Here is a 23,295-nt window from a genome sequence, read left to right as displayed (position 1 = left end):
TGGAAAGTTCTTTTTGAGTTTTTGTTTCAGGGGAAACCATTTTAGACACTAGGAGGATTTTTATATCCAAAAATATCTCAATTTTGAATTACCTCCCTCTAGACCTTTTCTCTTTCTAGGCCAAAACAGGATCTTTCTTTTATTTCTGATAGAGGAATAATTATAAGATCAGAAGGGGAGGTACTTACACCTACACACCTCAAAAGCTGGAGGGAGGAATCTTACACATGTCCATTAAACACATACCTTGATCAAGGTATATGTCCATGTAACATCAATGCTAACCCAAACTTCGAATGAGGTCATTCGACGTATTGACATGACACAGCATATTGAATGTGAATACCTCAATTAAGGTATCTTTACACATCGGTGTTGACATCATATGCCATGGAGATACCTTGGTTAAGGTTCTATGGTAGGCCACATGCCACACAATATTTTCATATTATTTACCAAGGAAAAGAAAATATTAAAAATTTGGATGGCCAACATGACGACATTGATGATTGACGTCAATGATGTATCATGGCCAACATAAAATCGGTCCTAGATGGCATCTCACACCTTGATTGAGTTTTGACACAATTAAGGTCAACAAAGCAACAGTCTCGATTGAATCCAAAACCTTGATCGAGGTCAATATTCATTGTGGCCATCACAAAAGGCGGCCCAGATGGCATCTCAGACCTTGATCAAGGTCCATAATGCATCGTGGCCACCATCAAAATAGATGGCCCATATGGCATTATCGACCTCGATAGAGGTCCATAATGCATCATGGACATGGTCTAGATTGCATCTATGACCTCAATCTACGTTGTGCATGGAATTAAGACACTTGAGATCTTCACCAATCTTTCATCTGTCTCAATGATTGAGATTGTCTCCAAGACCTCATTTGAGGTTTTGGCTACATCGTAGTTATCTCTTTGGATGGCCAAGATTCAGTCTTATGCCTCAAGCAAGGTAGTAGTAACAATTTTGGCTATCCATTAGCTTGGGAGACCTCGATCAAGCTTTCATTTTCACTATCTTATTGATGAGAGTACTCCCGACTCGAGCTAAAAGAGATAGGTGTCTTAATTCCTCATCTTTGTTTTAATTATAATTAGTTATTTAATTTAATACTTCTAAAATTTTATGTAGGGATTTAATATTCACTTGATCACAAGATTTTTTGTGATAATAACACATGTGAACAAGTTATTCACATGTTCTCATGTTACCGTTCACAAAATAACAGGTCACTTGCCATTTGGGAACCCTTTAAAAGCTTGGCTACACATGGGAATAAGCTTTTCACATGTTCTCATGTTACCATCTTCACATAATAGCAGGTCAGTAGCCACCTAAGAAGATTTTTTATGCCCGACAAAGATAATTTTTTTAGGCCCTTGTGAAAGCTTTGTGAATATAACATGTGATCACAAGATTTTTTGTGTTATTAACATATGTTATTAAAATGTTCACATGTTCTCGTTTACGTCAGTGAAATCCTTGATTTTATGTCTAAAAAGCCAAAAATTAAACTAATTAATAATTTAGGTTAACCACACCTTAGTATAAATATTTTTAATATTATTTCAAACCTTAGGATATCACCATTAATGAGACCTTATAAACACTTCAATTAATAATGAAAAATTTAGACCATAGGATATCACTATTTACAATTTATAATGTATTTTCCAAGACTTGGATCTTAGAACATGACTAAAACCTTAGGATCTTAGGACTTAAGACCTTAGGCATGAATCAAATCTTAGGACCTTAGGACCATAGTGGACCTTACAACCTTAGGACTTAGTACCTTAGGGATGACTAAAACCTTAGGACCATAGGACATGAGTAAAACCTTAGGATGTTAAGACTTTAGAACCTTAGGCCATGACTAATTTTTCTTACCTCCTTAGGAATCTTACCTCCTTAGGAAGTGCCTATACACTACTCTCTTTAGTGATAAATACCATTGACTATTAATTAAATTAGGTATTATATGTACTTTCCTTTCTTTTATGATGTAGTAAAAATAGATTATCCTAAGATTATTTTAATTGATTGTCTTATTTTGTGTGTTGCATGTGCAAACATTGTTTTCCTTTCTACCCATAATTGCTCGCTAGATTTTCCACATGGAGGAGCCTAGCGCTAGTGGAGAAGATAGGAAGGAGCCTAGTGTAGTGGTAGAGATATATTGTTTCAGTCTATTGAGAAGGAGATGACAATGTCTATTAGGAGGTCACACAAGGACTCTACCATTACTGATCTAGAGTCCATGCTTGCATCACTCCAGAGTATAGCCCTATTGATAATTTTTGAGATGTAGATGAGTGCCTAGAGAAATAGCACATAGAGAGGAATGACATATTGACAGGTTTCTAGGATCCATGGAAGTAGAGAGGGAGAGCTAGAGGCTTTTGGGTATATCGGTGGAGTTTGACCTAGATCAGCACCCCTCCACATATCTTGTTGTACACATCATGGCATGGTGGCACATGTATATAGTTATATGTTGTACACATCATGGCATGGTGGCACATGTATATGTTGCTACATATAGTTTGATTCCCCATCACCCACCATGAGATCCCTTTGTACTTTAAAAAATAGTTATACACAGAGTTTGTGTTGGGGCACTAGGTTAATTACACATTTGCTCAGCTTAGCTATGGTGGTAGTAGGGGGAACATGCCTTGCTCACTACATCAGGAGTATCACCACATATGGCTATGTGCTAATGCTACCTCTCTTCCTACTGGAAGAGGCATTACCTATAATGAATCCAAGAGATTGTTTATCGATGGAACACCTTACACTCAACAAAACATATCAGGGCTAATCAGCAGTACTAGAGGGAGGGATGAAAGAACTAGTTGTACTTTTGTGGACTGTGAAAATGGTAATAATCTAGTGCATATGAGTAGAGATGTTCCTAGATACATTATAGTCAATGTTATTAGATCTTTGCCTACTGGTGAGGAGTTGCTAGTGAATTATGCTCGGTGTAGGTGATCGCCAGCTCCATAGAGAATATATATATTTGTAACATTTTTAGTGCATATGTCTTTTGTAAAACGGGCTTTTGATCCATGACATTCTAGTAATATTTTACATTTTTTACTTATTATATCTTGATGTATTGAAGGTCCTTTTAATTTGAGTATATTTGTAATAACATGTGTACATGATGTCAAAATTCAATGACACTTTGCAAATGTGTTTACTTGTGCTTTGTTGTCACTCGTCTTATTACTTTGTTAGCACTTCTCTTATTGTGAACTATTTTGTCTTTATGATTGTCTAATTTGTATTGGATCATAGGTTCTAGATTATGATATTGCAAAGGATGTACCCTTATATCATCAAGGTCACTCTCGATTGTGTATCCAAGTTCTTAGAGCATAGGACCATAGTACATTTCAATGGTTGAGCAAGCAATACACATGTCAACAAACAGAGCAACCTAACAATGCGGAGCATGATGATGATGGCATGACTAGATTTCTTGATGATTGGTTTGAGAGTAATACAAATGACAACGATCCTCATGAAAATAATCTCTGAGAAGAAACACTCACAAACATCTATGAGGGTTCTTCTATGATGAGATTATCTATGACCTTCCTCATCCTAAGCCTCCAAGCTCCCTAGTCCTAGAGCAATGTATCAGTTTCAGCATTACTAACGTAAACTGTGGAACAATATACATGGATGCTAAGTGATAGGTCATGTTCATTTTCCTAATAAACTATTGTTATTGTCAGATTACTTTCTAGTAAGATTATACTACCTGATAACACCATCCTAGAAAAACAAGGAACGAGACACACAAGATGATGATAAGCCTTGGATTTGAATACAAAACAATCCATGCATGCATCAATGATTGCATTTTGTATCAAGGAGAGCATCAAAACTCCATTCTCTATCCCAAATGCAGTGCTTCTTATTTTAAGGAGGGAGAGACACTTATTCCTCATAAGGTTCTAAGACATTTTCCATTATCCCCATGAATAAAGTACCTATTTTGGAGCCTGGAGAGTTATCAAAGCTTATGGATTGGACAGCAAAGAATGTGAGCATAGATGGGATCATACACATTCCCTCTGACTTTGAAGCCTTCAAGGACATTGATAGATCATGGCGAGAGTTTAGTCAAGAGCCCTGTCACTTAAAACTTGGTGTTGGGCTCAATGAAATCAATCCATTTTCGTATAAATCAAGCAAGTGGTCAACTTGGTAGTGCTAATAAACAATTATAACCTACCACCATTCATGTTCATAAAGAAGGAGAATCTAATATTAAGTTTACTAATTCAAAGTACATGCACTACTACATGGTAGCCTAATATCGGCGCTTATACCGACGTCATTGAACGGGGTCTAAAAAATCCCCGTCAATGGTATAAACGCCGGTATATGCGCCGGAACGACGACGTCGGTATAAGCATCGGGGAACAATACCGGCGCCTATACCGGTGTCTATACTGACGTTTCACCGCCATACCGGCGTTTATACCGACTACTATACCAGCACTTATACGGGGGTGTACACCTGTCCCTATACCGACGTTCACCGGCATCTATACCAACGGCAGTACCGGCATGTATACTGGCACATATACCGGTGAGAATATATCGGTGTATATACCGGGGAATATACCGACGTTGTACTAGAAATTTTTTTTTGGACAGAATAGTATTGCCTGGCTGCCTGCAATGAACAGGATCAACAACAGCAAACAGACAGCACCATTCTGTCTAAAATAGAGCACAAAAACAACCGTGCTCGTTTTTTTTTTTTCAGATCGATAAACAAGAAATTAAAATAAACATTAATACTCAAGAATCTTTTGATCATATACCATTAGTTTTAAGGTCATCTTACATCATGGTAATGCCTCCCAATTGACGGTCTCTCCTTCTTCTTCAAGCATCTCAAATAAGGCCACAAGGCCATGTTTGTGAGCGTACTTCTCCTCTGGGCGATTCATGGCCAACTCCTACACAAACGATTAACAATTATAACTTTTAGAAATCAACATTTAGCCCACATACATACATTTACATAAATAAAATTGCTACGAATACTTACGAATTCATGGCGCATGGTTTCATAACCACCACTCCCAAGATGAGAAGCCCCTACTGTTTGGAGTCTTGCCCTTGCCACCTCTCTTTGTTGTTGAAACCTCTCTAGTGTCTCTGTGAGCTCCTGAGCAATGGCTGCCCACTCCTTGTCATCTAGCCAAACAGGTTTCTCTTTCCCCTCTCTAAATGCATCCCTCACCTCTGACCTACGATGCCCCATCAAAATGCGAGATGTATACTATATCCACTCATTAGAGAGGACGACATTCATAGGGTCAGATGGCTGAAACTCTTGCTTTATCTTTGTATTTATATAATTTTTCTTCCCCTTATCTTGCTGATCCCATTTAGTCATGACAGAGTCGTGAAATTGTATAGTGCACAATTGTTGAATGCGTGTCTTCATTGCCTTCCCTGCACTATTCATTATTGGTGCCCCATCCCTAATTGTGTATATCTTGCTGTTGTCATGGTCATGTGCACCCCAGAGAGTGGAAGGTGACCCTATGGGGGGTGTGCTATCAACAGATGAGAGCGAAGGACGACGCTCACGTGGTGGTGGCGCCACAGCATCTGTGGCACTACCACCACAACAACCTCCCCCTGAAGACCTACTACGTGAGCGACGTCTATGTGAAGAGGTGGTAGATCGAGATGTAAGAGGAGTGGAAGGCTATGTGGTATGAGGTGTGGGAGCTGCTGTCGTACCCACGGGTGTGGGAACTGGCATCGGGAAGCCAGATGGTGAGGCAGATGTCCCTGCTCCAGAACCCCAATAACTCTGAGCCATGGCTCTGCTCTGGAGTCATGGACGAAAGAAAACCATATAACTGGTGGGGACTCATGCCCTGCGGTGTAGGATTAAATGAGAAATCGGGACTGTAGTCGTAGGGCGGTGAGTCATCACCCATGGCCTGTTGGACAAAAAACCATATGACAAACTTGTGCGAAATGAAAATTACACGATAAACCATGAAAGAACCATATGACAAACATTAACAATGATAAACAACAATGGTAAAACTATATCAACTTGCACCTACAATAGTGATTATGATGGTAAACATTAACAATGGTAAACAATGAAAGGACCTTCAATGTCATAAAATCATTACAAATATGTCATAACTATTTGCATAATCATTAAGATACATCATTTTAAAAATCATTATCTATTCTATCATCCTAATTAAGATCAGTAGCCCCAAAGAGATCTATGTCTATGTACTTTTCAGCATCCTCATCATTAAAAGTCCCTTGATGAAGGATGTCCTCATCTCATCGATGTCTTCTTCCTCAACATGTTTTTCAGCTTCATTGGTTTGCACCTCTTAATTTGGATCTTGCTCTAGTTGCTCCTCTTCATTGTTGATATTGGCTTGTTCTTGCTGCTCTCCACCACCCTGTGCATCCACATCACCCTGTTGTAGCTCAAATTCTTCAAAAATTTGCTTACTGCGAGGGGCGACTTGAACCACAAATAGCCAGCGTGGATCTTTTGGATCCGCTTTAAAGACAACCTACTCACAATGCTCTGGGCGCACAAAAGTATCTTGTTGATCGGTCCATACCTTTGTGGAGTCTAGTTGGATGAGGCCACTCTTGTCTCTACGTACAGTTGCATGTGGCCCATTCGTGATTACCTTGAACCACTTCACATCAAAGATAAACAACTCAAAACTTCTGAAGCCAACCTTTAATATATCTTGAATGATTCCAAAGTAATCAAGCATTCCAGTAATTGTGTTATCATCACTTGCACTTGCACGACTTTCTTGAACAAACTGTGCTGTGACACCACAATCAAAGATTGCTCTTCTTTGGTCTATTCGTTCTACCCGAAAATGACGTCCATGTGACCAAAACGCCCATATTTGTGATACTACAAATAGCACATAAAGATTGTTGATGGAGAAACAAACACTGAGACATGTAGAGAAAAAAAAGAGAGACATGTAGAACTTAAACACTTACATGCCAATCGCATCCTTTTGTAAGCTCCTCCTCCTCCTCTGTTATAGTTAAACCAGCACGTTTGGCTTCTAAAATTGTAGCTTCTAGCCATCTACCTGTGGGAAAGTCCGGGAGAGCTTGCATACCTTCTGGATATGGGACTTCTGAAACTTAAACGATCTTATACTCGCTGTCGCTTGAGAGCTTCATATGTCTCAATCCACTTCTCCATTACATGAGAGTTCAAGATGCAAAATTTATTGATTTTTTCCCTCAAATTGTTATCCATCTTTCTCTTAATGCCTTGACCTTGAGGTTCCTCACCAATGACTCGCCTGTTAGACTCTTGAGACCATAGTCGAGGTATCTCTAGATCTGAGGAACTTAAATATTCAGTGATGTAAACAAGGGACTCTTGTATCAGCCACCCTTCTGACATACTACCCTCTAGGCGAGCCATTTGGCGAACAAATCCCTTTAATGTCTTCATAAACCTCTCCAAAAAGAACATCCATCTTGAATGGACTGTTCCAGCAACTGCAACCTCATCTACAACATGAACTAGCAGATGCATCTGGATTGTTAATAAACTTGTAGGGAAAAACTTCTCTACCATGCAGACTGCCTCTATGGAGTTTAAACGCGCTGTCTCCAAAGTGTCTCTCTTTATCTCTTTTGAAGAAATCCAGCGCACCAATGTGCCAATCTTATAGATAGTAGCTCTAATGTCTTCAGTGAGGCAATCTTTTATTGCTATGGGTAGCACAACTTGTAGAAACTTGTGCCAATCATGACTCTTGAGGCCACTAAGATCATCATCCTTTGTAAATGCACTTTTCAAGCAATGCATACCACCTGTAGGAGTCCGAAACTCTGAAATTGTCCTCTTGACTTGTTGTTCCTCCATCTTACTAAAAACCCATGGGGCTCTTGGAAGTAGCACCTTTCCATTGGGTCTAGTGCGAGCCCACAACTCTTGCATGCAACCAATCTCTTCCAAGTCATCCCTTTGGCCTTTAGTCTCCTTTTTTCCTGTCATGGTCTTCCACAGAATGTCAGCTACATTCTTGAAAATATGCATCGGGTCAAGCAAATGGTTTATAAGGAGATCACCCCAATAGGGGAGTTGGTGAAAGATAGAGAGCCTCTTCATCCCAGGACATGCCAAGTTGCCACATTCCTCCCATTTGATCTTCCAATCGCTTGTCTTCAATGCACTTGGAGGAGGTCTTCCTAGATTACCATCCCGCAATTCATGATTTTCTGGAAGATACCTAACATGTCCTTGGTAGACATTCTTTCGTAATGCTTTTGAGTATCTTGAATCAAGTCGAGGACCACATACAGGACATGTATTGTAACCCGATATAGACAAACCTGAGCATTCTCCATAGCCAGGCCAATCATGCATTGTCCACATGAGAATACCTTGCACAGTTGTAAGTCTTTGGCCACTCTATTGCTTTGACATGTCCTTCACTTCAATTCCGTTCCACAAGGTGCGTAACTCATCAATAAGTGGTGCCAAATATACATCCATGTTCTTCACCTTGTACTTTCCTGGAACCATTAATGAGAGCAACAAATGACCTTTCTTTATTGCTAACCATGGCGGAAGATTATAATTCACAAGGCAAACAGACCATGTGCTCCATGAAGAGCTCCTTAAACCAAAAGGGTTTACACCATCCATTGCTAGGCCAAGACGGAGGTTTCGAGGTTCTTCCTTAAAAGCCGGCCATTTCTCTTCAATGTGTCTCCATGCAGGTGAATCAGCAGGCACACACATCACTTCATCTGTGGATCGAGTTGTGGCATGCCATGTCATCAAGCTTGGTATAGATTTGCACCTGAACATGCTTTTTATTCTTGGGATGATTGGAAAGTGCCTAAGAACCTTTACCGGGACAGCTTCCCCCTGAACATCTTCTCTGTATCTGTTAGAACCACAATGGGGATATTCTTGCAAATGCTCATATTCATGGCGGAAGAGGCAACAATCATTGCGACAAGCATGAATATTATTGTAATCCATACCTATGGATTTCAATAACTTCTTGGCATCTGCACGAGATGGAGGCATCTCGTTGCTAGGGGGCAATATCTGGTCTTTCAAAAGCCTACAAGTATGGCAATATCTGATCGTTACTATTAAGATTTAGTCAAATACAAGTTGAAAATTTATCATTTCAATAGTAGGTGTAATCTCCAAAAAAAGTCCTTACTTGAATAGTTCAGTGACACTTGTATTAGACCATCCAAAAATTGACTGCAAATTTAGCATTGTAAGAGATGCACGCAATACAGATATGTTGGCACCATTTTATAATGGAAGGCATGCAAGTTTACGCATGGCCTCTTCCTTTGGTTCATAATTTGACCGTTGAGAATGTCGTGGTTGATGATCTTCATGTTCATGCTCCTTGAAGAGAGCTTCTTGTTGCTCGATGAAGGCATCCAACATTTCTTCCATTGGACCTTCGTCCATTTCCTGACCTTCTTCCATTCCCTCGGGTGCTGTTAATTGAGCTCCATCTATCACTCCCTCCTGCGATATCCTCATCCTTTGTTGGGGACGAAAATTCACAGGCGCAATGTTATCAAGATGTGGCTGCACACTTGCTTGGTTGTACGATTGAAACTGTAAATTTTGCAAGCGCTCCATTGGAAATATGCCAGCGTCATGAACATGCTGGTTGCAAATCCTTCGTTTTCGAAAGATTTGGTACTTACATCGCATGCATGGACATGCTATTCTCTCTTCAAGATTGAGAGGCTCCATGTAGCAGGATAACATGTATATGTAGCTCATTAAATACAAATCATTATGCATTACACAAAGCATTATGTAAACCATAAAACAGGGCTTCTTTTCCCCAGCCATGAGGGAGATTTTAAAAATAACATTTAAAGTGTCAAACGGGTTTCTTTTCCCCAGCCGTTGAGGGAGACTTTAAAAATATTAAAAAAAGCGTCAAACGGGCTTCTTTTTTCCAGCCGTTGAGGGAGATTTTAAAAATAACTTATACATTAGCTTATCTTCTCTCCATACAAAATTAAGAAGGTAATTAGAACAAGGATGGAGAGAGAAGCTATCTCTATTCATAAATAGCTATTTATAAAGGCCTTATGCAAAAATCTATATGCATAGATTCTGTAAATAGAGCCTACACATTGAGCTCTATGCATAGAAGCCTACACCTAAAGCTGAACGCATAGAGCCTTATGCATAAAGCCTATGCATAATGATCTATACATAAGCTTATGTGTAATGCTCTATACGTAAGTCTTATGCAAGCTTTATGAATAAGGTTTATGCAATCGTATGCATAGTAAGGCTTGCAAGCCTTAAGTATAAGCTTGAATAATAAGGCTGCAAGACTTATGCATAAGCTCTATGCATAAGCCATATGCATAAGTCTTATGCATAAGCTCTATGCTATAAGCCTTATGCACTATGCTAACCCTTAATCCCATCACCCAATGGTGTAATAAACATGATCTTGTCTTACATGGATAAGAGATCTTACCTTGATAACATATATAAACTCTATGAATAAAGAGAATACCTTATGCATAGAGAAACAGAGCATAAGAAATATATGTTATATGTATAAGAGAGTATAAACATTCAAAAAGCTTATGCTCTCCATCCATGCAAGGCACTCTACATCAAAAAAAGCTTTATGCATAAAAACATAACGCATGTGAAGCCTTATGCATAAATCTCATCCATAAGATTTATACATAAAACATTATGTATTAAGCTTTATGCATAGATCTTAATTCATGCATTCAGCTAGATTCATATAGCTTTATGCATAAACTCTATGTATAGAGCTTGCATAAGCTTACAAGCCCTATGTATAGAGCTTTCATAATCTTACAACCTCTATGTATAAAGCCTATACATAGAGCATATGCATTAAGCTTTTACAAGAAGGCTATGCATAGAGCTTTCAACAACAAGGCTATGCAAGCTCTATGTACAATGTCCATGCAAGCTTTCAAGAAACCTATGCATAGAGATTTTATAAGCTTGCAAACTCTATGCATAAAGCCTATGCATAGAGCTTATGCATAGAGATTTCACAAGCTCGCAAGCTCTATGAATAGAGCTTATGCATAAAGCTTGCAAGAAGGCTATGCATAGAGATTGTAAGCTTATGATAGATTTTATGCATAGATCTTGAATTAATCCTATGTATAAGCTTGCAAGAACCCTAAACTAACCCTAAACCATAAAACAGGGATGCAATAATATGTAGAAAAAAGCATAAACAAGGAAAATCAAAAGAGGGTCTACCTCTTTTTTGCGAAGCTGAAGGAGAGGATTGGTGAAAGAGCTGCAAAACAAAATATTAAACAAAGTAATTAGTAAATTAAACATAAGAATAAGAACTAATACAAAGTAATACAAAATCCTAAAATCTCTATGCATGCATTAGGAGATCTATGCATACATAGATCTATGCATTAGGAGATCTATGCATACATAGAGAGCTCTCAACATGCATAGAGAGCTAAAAAAAACACAAAACCCTAAACGTCCTATATCTTAAATTAAAAAGCAAAAGCAAGAGCATATTAGTAAAAGTGGAGAAGGAGAAGAGGAGAAAAGAGGAAAGAAGGAGAAAAGAGAAAAGAGGAGAAAAGAGGAGAAGAGGAGAAAGGAGGAAACGCATACCTTCTCTGCAACGCCGCGGAAAACAGAGAACAATACGCTCTCAGCTGTAAAAAACTTACGAGCATCAGTATGTCCTTCAGTATAAGCGCCGGTATATGCTTTGGTATATGCGTCGGTATCAGCAACGGTATATGCTTCGGTATACGCATTGGTATATGAAAATTTCAAATTAACCCGTCTGACTTGTCTCCTCCAAGATTACGACGGGCATACCGACGTTCGACATTTGTGTCGGTATTTTAATGTCGGTATGCCCTCAAGCTCTAGTAGTGATGCACAAGAAACATGATCTAAAATTGTATCCACCTGATTGGTATATACTTCTTGAAAATTCTGCTTTGATACAACACGTCAATGGAGGAAATTCACAAGTCAAAGACATCAATGCGTACCTGGCACCACTCTTTGAATAGCTACAACAACTATGTAAAGGGATAAAAGTGCTTGAAGTGCTTGACATGTCGAAGCCTACAAGCGAACAAAGCTTTCAAGTTTGTGGCATCCTAACATGGACTATTCATGCCTATCCTACCTATGGTTATTCTTTAGGTACATGATTAGAGTTATTTTGTTTGGATTTGAAAGTGACATGGAATAACAATTTCACTAATACTTTGATTGTTCATAGATATATCAACAAAGGGTTACAAAGCATGTCCACCATGTGGGAATTGGCTTACGATCGAAATATAGCAAGAATCTCAACAAGAATATATATCTCTAACATAGAAGATTTCTAACTAAAGGACACATATTGCAATCAAAAGAACAAGAAAAATATTTCAATAGAAGGATTGAGAGTGGAGTATGCCCTATACGAATGACTCCTACGAATTGGTATGGAAAATAGACAATTGGGCCTATTTTATAGATCCAAATAAAGAGCTCACAAAGCTACGAGAAAGACAAGGATTGTGGCAGAGATAGAGGGAAAAATTTAATGGCACCCAAGATTTCAATATGGTGGTATAGTTTGGAATATTGGAAAGAATTTAAAATCACACATATTCTTGACCCCATGCATATTTTCAAAAATGTTGGGTACTCATTTTGAAAAGTATTAGAGATATAGAGTCTACGAGGACTGATTTAAAGGAACAAAACTATAAAGCATCTTTATGGCTTATTGTAAGTCCTAAAACAAGAAAGAAGACTTATTATCGCACATCATAGGTACTGATAAAGGATGAGATGAACATGATCAATGATAGGATGAGATCGATATGTACACCTATAGGTTATGGTGCATCATTGTGAAACATGTTTACTATAGAGGATAATAGTCTTTCTGGATTAAAGACACATGATTGGCATAAATTCCTAAAGGCAGGCCATGGCTTTGAATCTTATTCTTAACATTTGTTGATTTGTGTGGATACTTACATCATCAAAGGTGGAGTATTTATAGCATATCTTGTCACTTGTAATTGATGGATGCTTAACCGAGAGCATTTGAGATATCGTATACCATTTGGGGTTGATTCCAAGGTACTGCTCCCTCAAAAACATATTTAGGGTTCTTCTTTGTAATTGAAGTTAGTTATCCATTGGTTTTTTGTCATTTCTCAAGTGGATCACGTCAAAGTAAATAGACACTTGGGAGATTCCACAAAAAAAGTTGGACCTCATATAGAGCTCCTATGCTTGGAAAAAGAATTTCCTATGTTTTTTTGCAATTCCATGTTCTTATTGACCTTGTTGAGGAGATAGAGTTTTCTAGAGTTGTAAGCACACAATGGATTTTTTGGGTTGAAAGATTCATGGGAGTCTTGAAGGGTTTTGTGCATTAGAGGGAAATTCCTGCCCAATCATGGTGTCCTATATACTAATGGAGAGCCAATACATAACTTTCCTGGCTCCTTGGTTCCAGTCTTTAAACTCTTTCAAATCTGCAGCAGTCGGATTTATGTCCGCCGGTATCTCTGGTGTCTCTTCATGCTCACCTTCTATGTAGTCCCAATAGCCCTTTCCCATCAGAAAATTCGCCAACCTGAACCTCCAAGCATGGAAGTTATTCTTATCAAGCTTCTCAGCCACAATCTGGGTTATGCCATCATTTGACATCTTGTCAGATACACAAATTTACTAGAACAGCACTTTGGTTTTTCCTGCACAATCTATTGTATTTTCTGCAGCGGTACTGTAGTACTCTCAAATGTCACAACCAGTGACTTCAATGTGCATACATACACCCAATGGCAACTGTTGACCTCTTTGTTGCAGCACCCACAATGTTTACACAGTCAATCTCTCTTCTTGCAGTTCTTAAAACAGAATTCTGCAGAGAATCGATGACTTACCCGCCGCAGTGCTCGAAATCGCCTGCTTTCTAAAAAATGGAGGTCCAGATGCGCCCGAAACGCGTTTTTGGCCCAAAAATTTTTCGTCCAAAAGGATAGAATAGTTGCCCTATAGCTTTCCTCCCGCGAAGAAATCTCCTCAATCAGAGATCGTTTGCCGGTGCCTCCCGTAGAGCTCCTGACAAGGGTGTAGTCACCAACACAAATAGGAAAGAGTAGTTGAAGCTCTTACCCTCGTACCACTTCCTATGGTTCTCTTGCTTGCAGCTCAGCCCTTAGCACGAACCAGGCTTTGATACCATGAAAAGATGCAGGGGGGAAGAGAGCTTGAGCTCTTGCAAGCACACACACACACAAAACCCTAATAGAGAACACACAAGGTGAGAGGCTGAAAATCTTCTTCTTCTTCACTCAACACTCAACACACCATATACAAGATAAGAGTACACATAATATGAAAGGTGCTCAACCAAGATAAGAGCTCATAGCTGGAGGGCTGAGGTGGTGATGCTATGGTAGCATCTCCTATCAAGCTCAGGTTTTCTTTGAAAAGTCACTATGGCTTTGGGCATGAGCTCAAAACGTGAAGCTATTCTTGTGGGTCTTGCTGCAGCTTGTGGTATTTGGGGTCTTCCTCATACCCCGTCGCACACTCCATGATTCCTTTTACACATGGTGATGTAGTATTGTGATCTATGCATCTATGTTGCTAAGATGAATAAGGGACGGCCTTGTGAGTATATATCTTGTGTGTGTTGATTGAAGCTGTATGGAAGTGTTTACTGGGAATTCAAGGATGAATGATACTGGTGATGTATCTGGCTATGGTTGTGTGTTGGTATCCTGTGTGTGTTGATTTGTAGGAGAAGGCGTGATTGACATGTTTGGTGGTGTATTCCACGGGTTTACACTCTCACAGTGCACTTTGTGCCAGCCTTCGATTACCTCGTCATGCACACAGTGGATGTGTATGTGTTTGCTGGGTGTTTACTTTGAATATGGTGCCCTTGTTTTGTGCTAGTGATTTCCAAAGTTGGGGGAGTGGGAAGCTATAGAGGCCTTCTTCCTTGTTCTTTTTTCCACTCCACAGTATACATTGGGCTATTTTTGCTAATAAAAGCAATGCTATTTTTATTGCAATGGGTTCACTGCTCAATAGCAACAATATTTCGATGTGTCGATAGTGAAATTACGCTGTCGGACAACGATATTTTGCTGCTATTTTTTTGCTTAGCAGCAGTGAAAGATATACATAGAAAAAAAAGAGTTGGGGCAAACTGGGGATTCTACATAGGAATCCACAGTCTACCCCAGCTCTTTTTTTAAAAACAGAGTTGAAGTTTCAGTTTTATGACACATACACAAACATAAGAAACACATAGATTGTGGAGAATGCAATTGAGCCCAAAATTTATTATATTTCTCGAAGTGTTGGGCCTTTGGTTATATATACATAAAATGTTTACAATGAAGAGATATCTAAGTGGAATCCTCATTAGATTACAAGTGATCATCATCATCATCTTCCTCGTCCTCTTCACTTGCTTCTATTGTTTCATGCTCATAATTAGGATCCTTCTCTTCATCTTCCCCTTCATCCTACATACATGCCATCAAGCGCAAGCTAAGCAAGGGCATTAAAATACAATTAGATGTAGAAAATAGAATGGTTTAGGCTCACTTACCTCATCTATTTGACTACCCAAAATGGACTCATCCAAGTGTATGCCTTGCGTACGCATCCACGCCCATAATTATGGACGGGGAGCTTTGTATCCATAGTCGTACTCCTCCTTTGTTGGGTCATGCCCAACAACCTCTCCCTCTACAAAAACAATTTAAGAAAATATACAATTAGTTAGAGAAAACAATATAGTATAAAATAAAATGAAAGAGGACAAGAAACGATTACTTACGAACTCAGGGGGTGCACTACTAGAAAACCCTAGGTACCACATGCATTCAAGAGGTATTAAAAAAACCCCTTAACTAAAAATTTTTCCTCAATAAAACAACCCCTCTTTACTTATGAACTAACGGAATTTTCTAAAGTTGAATTAAAAAACCCCTCCTCTTAATGTAATCCTGTTAATTTTTCTCAATGTATCTAATTAAAAAACCTCTCCTATTGAACTCACGTGGTACACACATTTTTTGAGGTGAACCCCCCGAGCTTATGAAATGAGCTATAAAGGAGAAGTTTCCGCTGGAGCCAAAGTGTGAAGCCCCTCACTTCCATATGCAAGAAGCACTCGCTTCCGCTTGTTGAAAAGCATGTGAGTGCTTTCTCACGAAGCTGTGTGCATCCACTCATCAGTCGTGTAAACACTGGGCTTCTCCAAGTTATTCTTTGCTTCTCTCTTGATATTTGCTCTCCTATTAGAGAGAAAAATCTTGATTTGCCTCTTCATCCACTCCTTGGAGAAGTAAAGACCTGCATGTGGAACAAGGACCTTACATCAATGACGTATTGCTTTGAAAGCTCATCTTGTTCTTTCTACTTCTTGAAGGAATTCATAAAATTGAGGTTTGTAAGTACATGCATAGGGTTGGGTGAAGATGGACCGGAGGGAGCAGGGATGGGTCTAGTCAAGGAAGGTGGTGTGGGGCCATCAGCGTCCACGGGGTATATTAGGGTGTGTGGATCGAATGGTGGAATGGCTCTCCTGGGGGGGCTGGCTCATAATGTGTAGATGAAAATCCCCCCTTACTTGGGAGACACATTGGGAGATGTGGTGGTGCTTTTGCTAAAGAAAAAGTAGCATGTTCCCCCCCACTAGCATGTCTACAGAGCCCCCCAGACTACCTACTATGTCATTGTTGTGGGTGAAGACGGACCAGAGGGAGCAAGGGTGGGTCTAGTCAAGGAAGGTGGTGTGGGGTCATCACAACCATATCGTGATGGGCATGCACCACTCGGCCCCGCAGTTATCAAAGGCGTGGTCTACCCCAACTAGCCAAACGGGGTAGATTTCCCCCATGGCATGGATTGACCCAATTGTAAGCTCGCCTACATATAAGATTAAAAAATATTAAGACTTATAGAATGCATAAAAGGTTAACTTTATGTATGTGAAAAGGTTTGATGGAACCATACCTGTGTCTGAGTAAACGGAGACCAAGCTTGCTGCCCATATCAATCATTTATAATAGATAGTAGATTTACCACATCTGGGTCTTGTGAGGGGTCAATCAACATTGCTGCTGCATACATGCATGAGGCAACAACACACAATTTCTCCAACAAAATCCATGCTTAAAGCTTAGACAAAAAAAGGCTATGCATAAACAAAGAATGAAAAAAGAGGTCTTACCTCTTCTAGCTGAATCCATATGAGCCGCTTGTGGCCTAAGCCCAATCCATTGGTAGTTGTTTGCTTGAATAAACCTATAAAAGTTTATCATAAAAAACCAAAAAATTTGGTTCATTTTAGCATGTTATGCAATAGGCCTTATGCATAAGGTCGATTGCATAAGGCCTATGCAAGGCCTACTACATAAGGCCTATTTCATAAGGCCTATGCAAGGCCTACTACATAAGTTTATTGCATAAGTCCTATGCATATTGTAACAAGACCTCTTCAAACACAATACAAAATATTGGTAGACAACAAGACAAGATCAAATAGATGGAGAGAGAGAGAGAGATTTTATTATATTGCAAGAGAGGTTACAATGGAAAAAGTACTTCTATACAGAAGCTCGTCCACCTAACCACCCCCGAGCGTTTGTATGCATAGGCTGCCTTGATCACACTCACACTCACAATCACACTCTCAATCGCAATCACGCTCTCAATCACATTCACAATCGCAATCACAAGAGGTCTCGCGATATATGTGTCACACACACTCGTGGTATGTCGAATATAGAGAGATGCGTTCTCTAATAATATTTCTTCAAGTTGGAGTACCATCTAGCCTTGAGTCAGAGAAATCAATTGTTCATATCAAGCATGTGACAAGCTGGGTACATATTTCTTAAGCAAACTAACATGGAATACATTATGTACCTTGAGATAGGGAGCTTGAGATGGGGAGGTAGAAGAAGTTTATAAGCTAGATCGCCTACTTTCTTTATAACAGCATATGGTCCACAGTATCTGGGAGAGAGCTTCTTGTACTTCCCTAAAGATAAGGAACTTCTTTTTGGTCATACGCAAATGAAGACCATATCTGATTCTTTAAACATTCTCTCGGATCTCTTTTTATTTGAATATTGCTTCTTTTGCCTATCTTGGGCTGCCTTAATATCTTTACGGATTGATTGCATTTGCTGGTCCATGTCATCAAGCATCTATCTGGACATCTCAACTCTGATCAATGGGTCGGACAAGGTCAATGGTGTAAGGCAATCTTTTCTATACAGAGCTTTGAAAGGGCTCATCCCAATGCTTCGATGTGATAAGAAGCATTGTAAGCAAATTCAACTAGGTGCAAATGGCTTAACCACTTCTTGGGTTCCCTACCACACAACATGATCAAAGGATATCTTCTATTACCTAATTCACTCTTTCAGTCTAGCCATCTATTTTGGGGTGATAGGCTATACTGAGATCCAAGATAGTTCCTACTACTTCGAAGAATGTATTCGAGAATTTCGATGTGAACTTGGGATCTCTCTTACTTACTATCCTCTTGGGTAAGCCATGCAATCTAAAGATCTCTTTAAGGAAAACTTTAGCAACATCCACTATAGTGTATGTTTCTTTCACTGGAATCAGATGGGAAACTTTGTTTAGTTTGTCAACTACCACAAAAATAGAGTTGTAACCTGATTGCACTCAAGGTAATCTAGTGACAAAGTCCATACTGATACATTCCCACTTCATCTATGGAATGTCTAGAGGCTGCAATTTTCCAAGCATCTTGACTCTCTCTGCCTTAACTGTCTGACATATTAAGCATTGTCCCACATGATCAAGTACATCATTTTGGAGTCCTAGCCAGAAGAAGCTTTTCTTCACAGACATATAGGTTTTTATAAACCATGGATGTCTAGCTATCAGGCTATCATGGGATTCTCTCAAAGTCCTTCCCTTTATCCCCTCATCATTGGGAATACATAGCCAATTATTATAATACATGCATCCTTCATCCAATTTGTACCCGAGAACTGGACTCATTTCCTGAAAAGTCTTTCTTTCCTGCATCAGAAGGGTAGCAATATAGGAGCAAAGAATTTGTCCTGCATGATTCTCTCCCTTGCTTCACTGATCAATGGATTTGACACCACTGTAATTACAAGCAAGGAGGGTTTTTTGCTAAGTGCATTTGCCACGACATTTTCTTTCCCTGGCCAATACTTGATTTCAAAATCAAATTCTTGCAGGGTCTGCATCCATCTCCTTTAATGCATGTTGAGATCCCTTTGGGTGAAGATCCACTTCAGACTTTGACGATCTCTCATCAAGGTGAACCTCTCTCCCAAAAGATAATGTCTCAACAATAACTTCAGAGCATAAACTACTGAGAGTAACTCCAAGTCATGGACGACATAATTTCTCTCATGTGTTCTGAGTTTTCTAGATTCATAGGCCACTGCATGACCTTTCTGCACATAAGAGCACTCCCTAAGGCAAAACCACTGGCATCAGTTTAACTACCTCAAAAGGTTTGGTGAAATCTGGCAATTTAAGGACAGGGTTGGTTACTAAGGCTATCTTCAGCTTATCAACAAAGGCACTCTGACACCTAGTAGTCCACTGAAATAGAGTACTCTTCTTGAGAAGGTTAGTTAAAGGGTATGCTATATGAGCATACCTGGGTATAAAGATTCCATACCTTCTGGTTAATCCTAGGAATCCTATGACTTCCTTTATCGTCTTGGGTTCCGGTTAATCTACAATTGCTTGGATCTTTGCGGTGTGAGGAAAAATCCCATCTTTAGACACCATGAATCCCAACAAGTATTCCACCTGGTCAGAACACTTGCTCTTTTTTGCAAAGAGTTGGTGTTTCCTTAGGATTTCCATAACTTAGGCACATGATCTTCATGATCTGTAGAGTTCTTTGAGTATACCAAGATGTCATCAAAGAAGACAAGAACAAAATCATCCAAGTATTCTCTGAGAATATCCTGCATAAGCTTCTTGCGTACAAAAACATAACTACCCATTTCTATCCAATGCCAAAAGACATTTCTATCCAATGCCAATCCCATTTCTATCCAATGCCAAAAGACATTCCAATTTCCCCTAAGATCCCAAAAGTCACATTTGATTTCCCTAAGGTTACATATCATATGACAAAATAATAATCCTCCTAAGTTCATCCCCTAAACACCTAGCATAGCTTGGTGGCTTGAGCGAGAGGCTGACTTCGAACTCACAATCCCTTGATCCGCCATACCTTCTACCTAATCCACTGGTTTGCCAACACTTTTGTCCACTATGCACCCAATTCGACTTCCGATGCCTTTTGCTGCATCCAGCTGCGCATCCGCTTGAACATTTAAAGCAACAGTTAACACCAAAGACTCACCTTGCTTGACTTTAGCAGTATCATCTTGTTTATCCGGTGTCTCATCTCGTAATATTGCCATCTAGTCCATTGCTGCACTCCAATCTGCCTCCAGCTGCTTCTTCAACTCTACGACGAGAGTACTTCTTAGCTCCTCGGGGGGTGCACCTCAAAAAATGTAAGTCTACCACGTGCGATCATCAGGTGGGGTTTTTTTAATCCAAAATATTGGGTAAATTTACAGAAATACAATTACAAGAGGGGTATTTTAATTGTACTTTGGAAAAAAACCCGTAAGTCTATAAAGAAAAAGGGGTAGTTTTATTAGCTCAAAATTCACAGATAAGGGGTTTTTGAAATACCCCTTGAACGCACGTCGTAGGAGGGGCTTCCATATAGTGCACCCCCCGAGCTTAGCTCTTGATTCTCTTTCCTCAGTGCTTCCTCACCTACTGCTTCGAACCAAGACTTGAACTTGTCTATTGGCATGCATCCGGCTTTGAAACACTTGGCAATTGGGGAAAGAAACTGAACTTACCCCCTTCTTTCTGCTTTTGTGGAGGACTTAACTTCGGGCCCTTCAAGTTAATCTGCACAATATACTTCCCCTTGTCCGAGGCCCCGATGGCTCCCACTCTAGCTTTCTCCTTTTCACTTCCCCCACCGTCATCTGCTCCGTGCTTTTGCCAAACCCTGATGGGGATATCGATGAGACAGTGGGCACCTGCAATGCATATCCAAAGATTACCGCCAAGTAGGGTGCTAGCTTTCCCTCTGAAGATAACCTGCATTTATCACGTGCTTCCCCTAAATCAACTGTGCTAGGCTCGTCAAGGGAGTAACTTGTTGTGGTTGCTCTTGAGTGGCTTGGCTGATTGTGGCTTCTTGCTCTGTCAATGCCTCCATGTATTTTCTGATTTCCTATGTGCCACCTCAACCTCTAGTCTTTGTGATTCTACAGCTATGTCTAGGATGATGCCCCTCATTTTCTTGTCTATCTTCTTCTTTCTTCCTTTCCCTATCTCCTTCATAATAGCCTGGGTCTCCATTTGGATAGCTTCGCCCTCTTGCATTTTTTTAGATGTTAGTGGTGGTTGCTCTGGCAGCAGTGCCAATTGCAGTTGTTCTGCTCATTCGACCTCTAGGAGAGGACTTTTTGCCACATGATTTAGGACTTGGGTTAGTAGGTAACGGGTTGTATATTTTGGATTGGTGGGCCTTCAAATAGTTCTCCATCTCTCTATGAATATAATATGCCCAGTCCTCCTCCCTCTTTTCATGTACCTTAGTGATCCTGTTCAACGGGACCCTATTGTATCAATCCAGTGGCTTGACCTACATTATTAGTGACATAGCTTGGCATGCTTTCTCTAAAGCCTCATCCCAGATATTCTCATACTCTTCCCCATTGGAGTTATAAGAACTCTTCTTTAGCATTGTGTCCAGAGGCATTTTATCATATGCATGGGCATGGACTTTGACTGCTGGTGGGAGCTGCAGAGTCTCACAGATGAGTTCTTCTGTGATCAAGAGTTGCTTTGTTGTGTCATCATCCTTCATGATGGTGCCATGTTTGGTGTCCTTGTCTCATCAGTCTTGATATACTCAGCAGAGAGATCCGTGTGTCGATGCTCCTTGGAAGTATTTGTGCCATTCTCCCTAAGCCCACTTTCTCCAGCTTCTCCTTGACCTCTGCCTCTTCCAAGATTTGGAGGCACTTTGGGCTGTGGTAATGTAGTGCAACCTTTCCATGGTCCATAAGGCTTTCCTTACTGATGATGGCCCCATGGAAGGCTTGGGCATATGGGCCCAAGTAGTTTTGTTTGGGTACCCGCATTGGTTTCTTCTTCTGGCTTGCTGGGGAGCCTATAGCGCTGGCTTGGGTGGCTACTGGGGTCTCTACAACTTCTATTTTTGAGGCTGACATTTGTACATGAAAACTGCATCAGTCTCCAAACTGGTGGGGTAGGTACCATGTCTCTATTGTTTTTTTTAAAATGGTAAACCGGTTACTTGAGATGAGAAGTGTGTGTGTGTAGGAGTAATAACAAGGTGTGTTAATTGACAGAGGTGAATGTTGTGGTGTGAAGGTGCAGTGTCTTAGTAGTCCCGTGAACCTATAGGTCATGAGAAGTTGTCATGCGAAAAGTGGTTTCATGAAATGAGGCTCCATGAAAAGTGGTTATGTGAAAGGGAGTTCCATGAGAGGTGGCTACATGAAAAGGAGTTCAGTGAAACGAAATCCCCTGAGATGAGGTTTCGTGAAAGGTGGTTACATGAAAGGGAGTTCCATGAAACGAAATCCCGTGAGAAGTGGTTTTGTGAATTGAAGTTCCGTGAAAGGTGGTTACGTGATAAGGGGTTCCGTGAAAGGTGGTTCCGTGAAAGGTGGTTACGTGATAAGGGGTTCCGTGAAAGGTGGTTACGTGAGAAGGGGTTCCATGAAACAGAATCCTGTGAGAAGTAGTTTTGTGAGATGAGGTTCCGTGAAAAGAAATCCTGTGAGAAGTGGTTTCATGAACTGAAGTTTTGTGAAATGTGGTTACGTGAAAAGGTGTTCCATGAAACGCAATCCCATGATGAGAAGTGGTTTCGTGAACTGAAGTTCCGTGAAATGTGGTTACATGAGAAGGGGTTCCGTGAAATGTGGTTACGTGAGAAGGGGTTCCGTGAAAGGTGGTTATGTGAGAAGGGGTTCCATGAAACAGAATCCCGTGAGTAGTAGTTTCGTGAGATGAGTTTCCGTGAAATGTGGTTACATAAAAAGGAGTTCCATGAAACGGAATCCCGTGAGAAATGG

This window comes from Cibotium barometz, chromosome 4 (assembly GCF_041138505.1).
Source record: "Cibotium barometz isolate CiBa-2024 chromosome 4, ASM4113850v1, whole genome shotgun sequence".
NCBI classification, from domain to species: Eukaryota; Viridiplantae; Streptophyta; class Polypodiopsida; order Cyatheales; family Cibotiaceae; genus Cibotium; species Cibotium barometz.
This window is presented reverse-complemented; position numbering follows the sequence as displayed.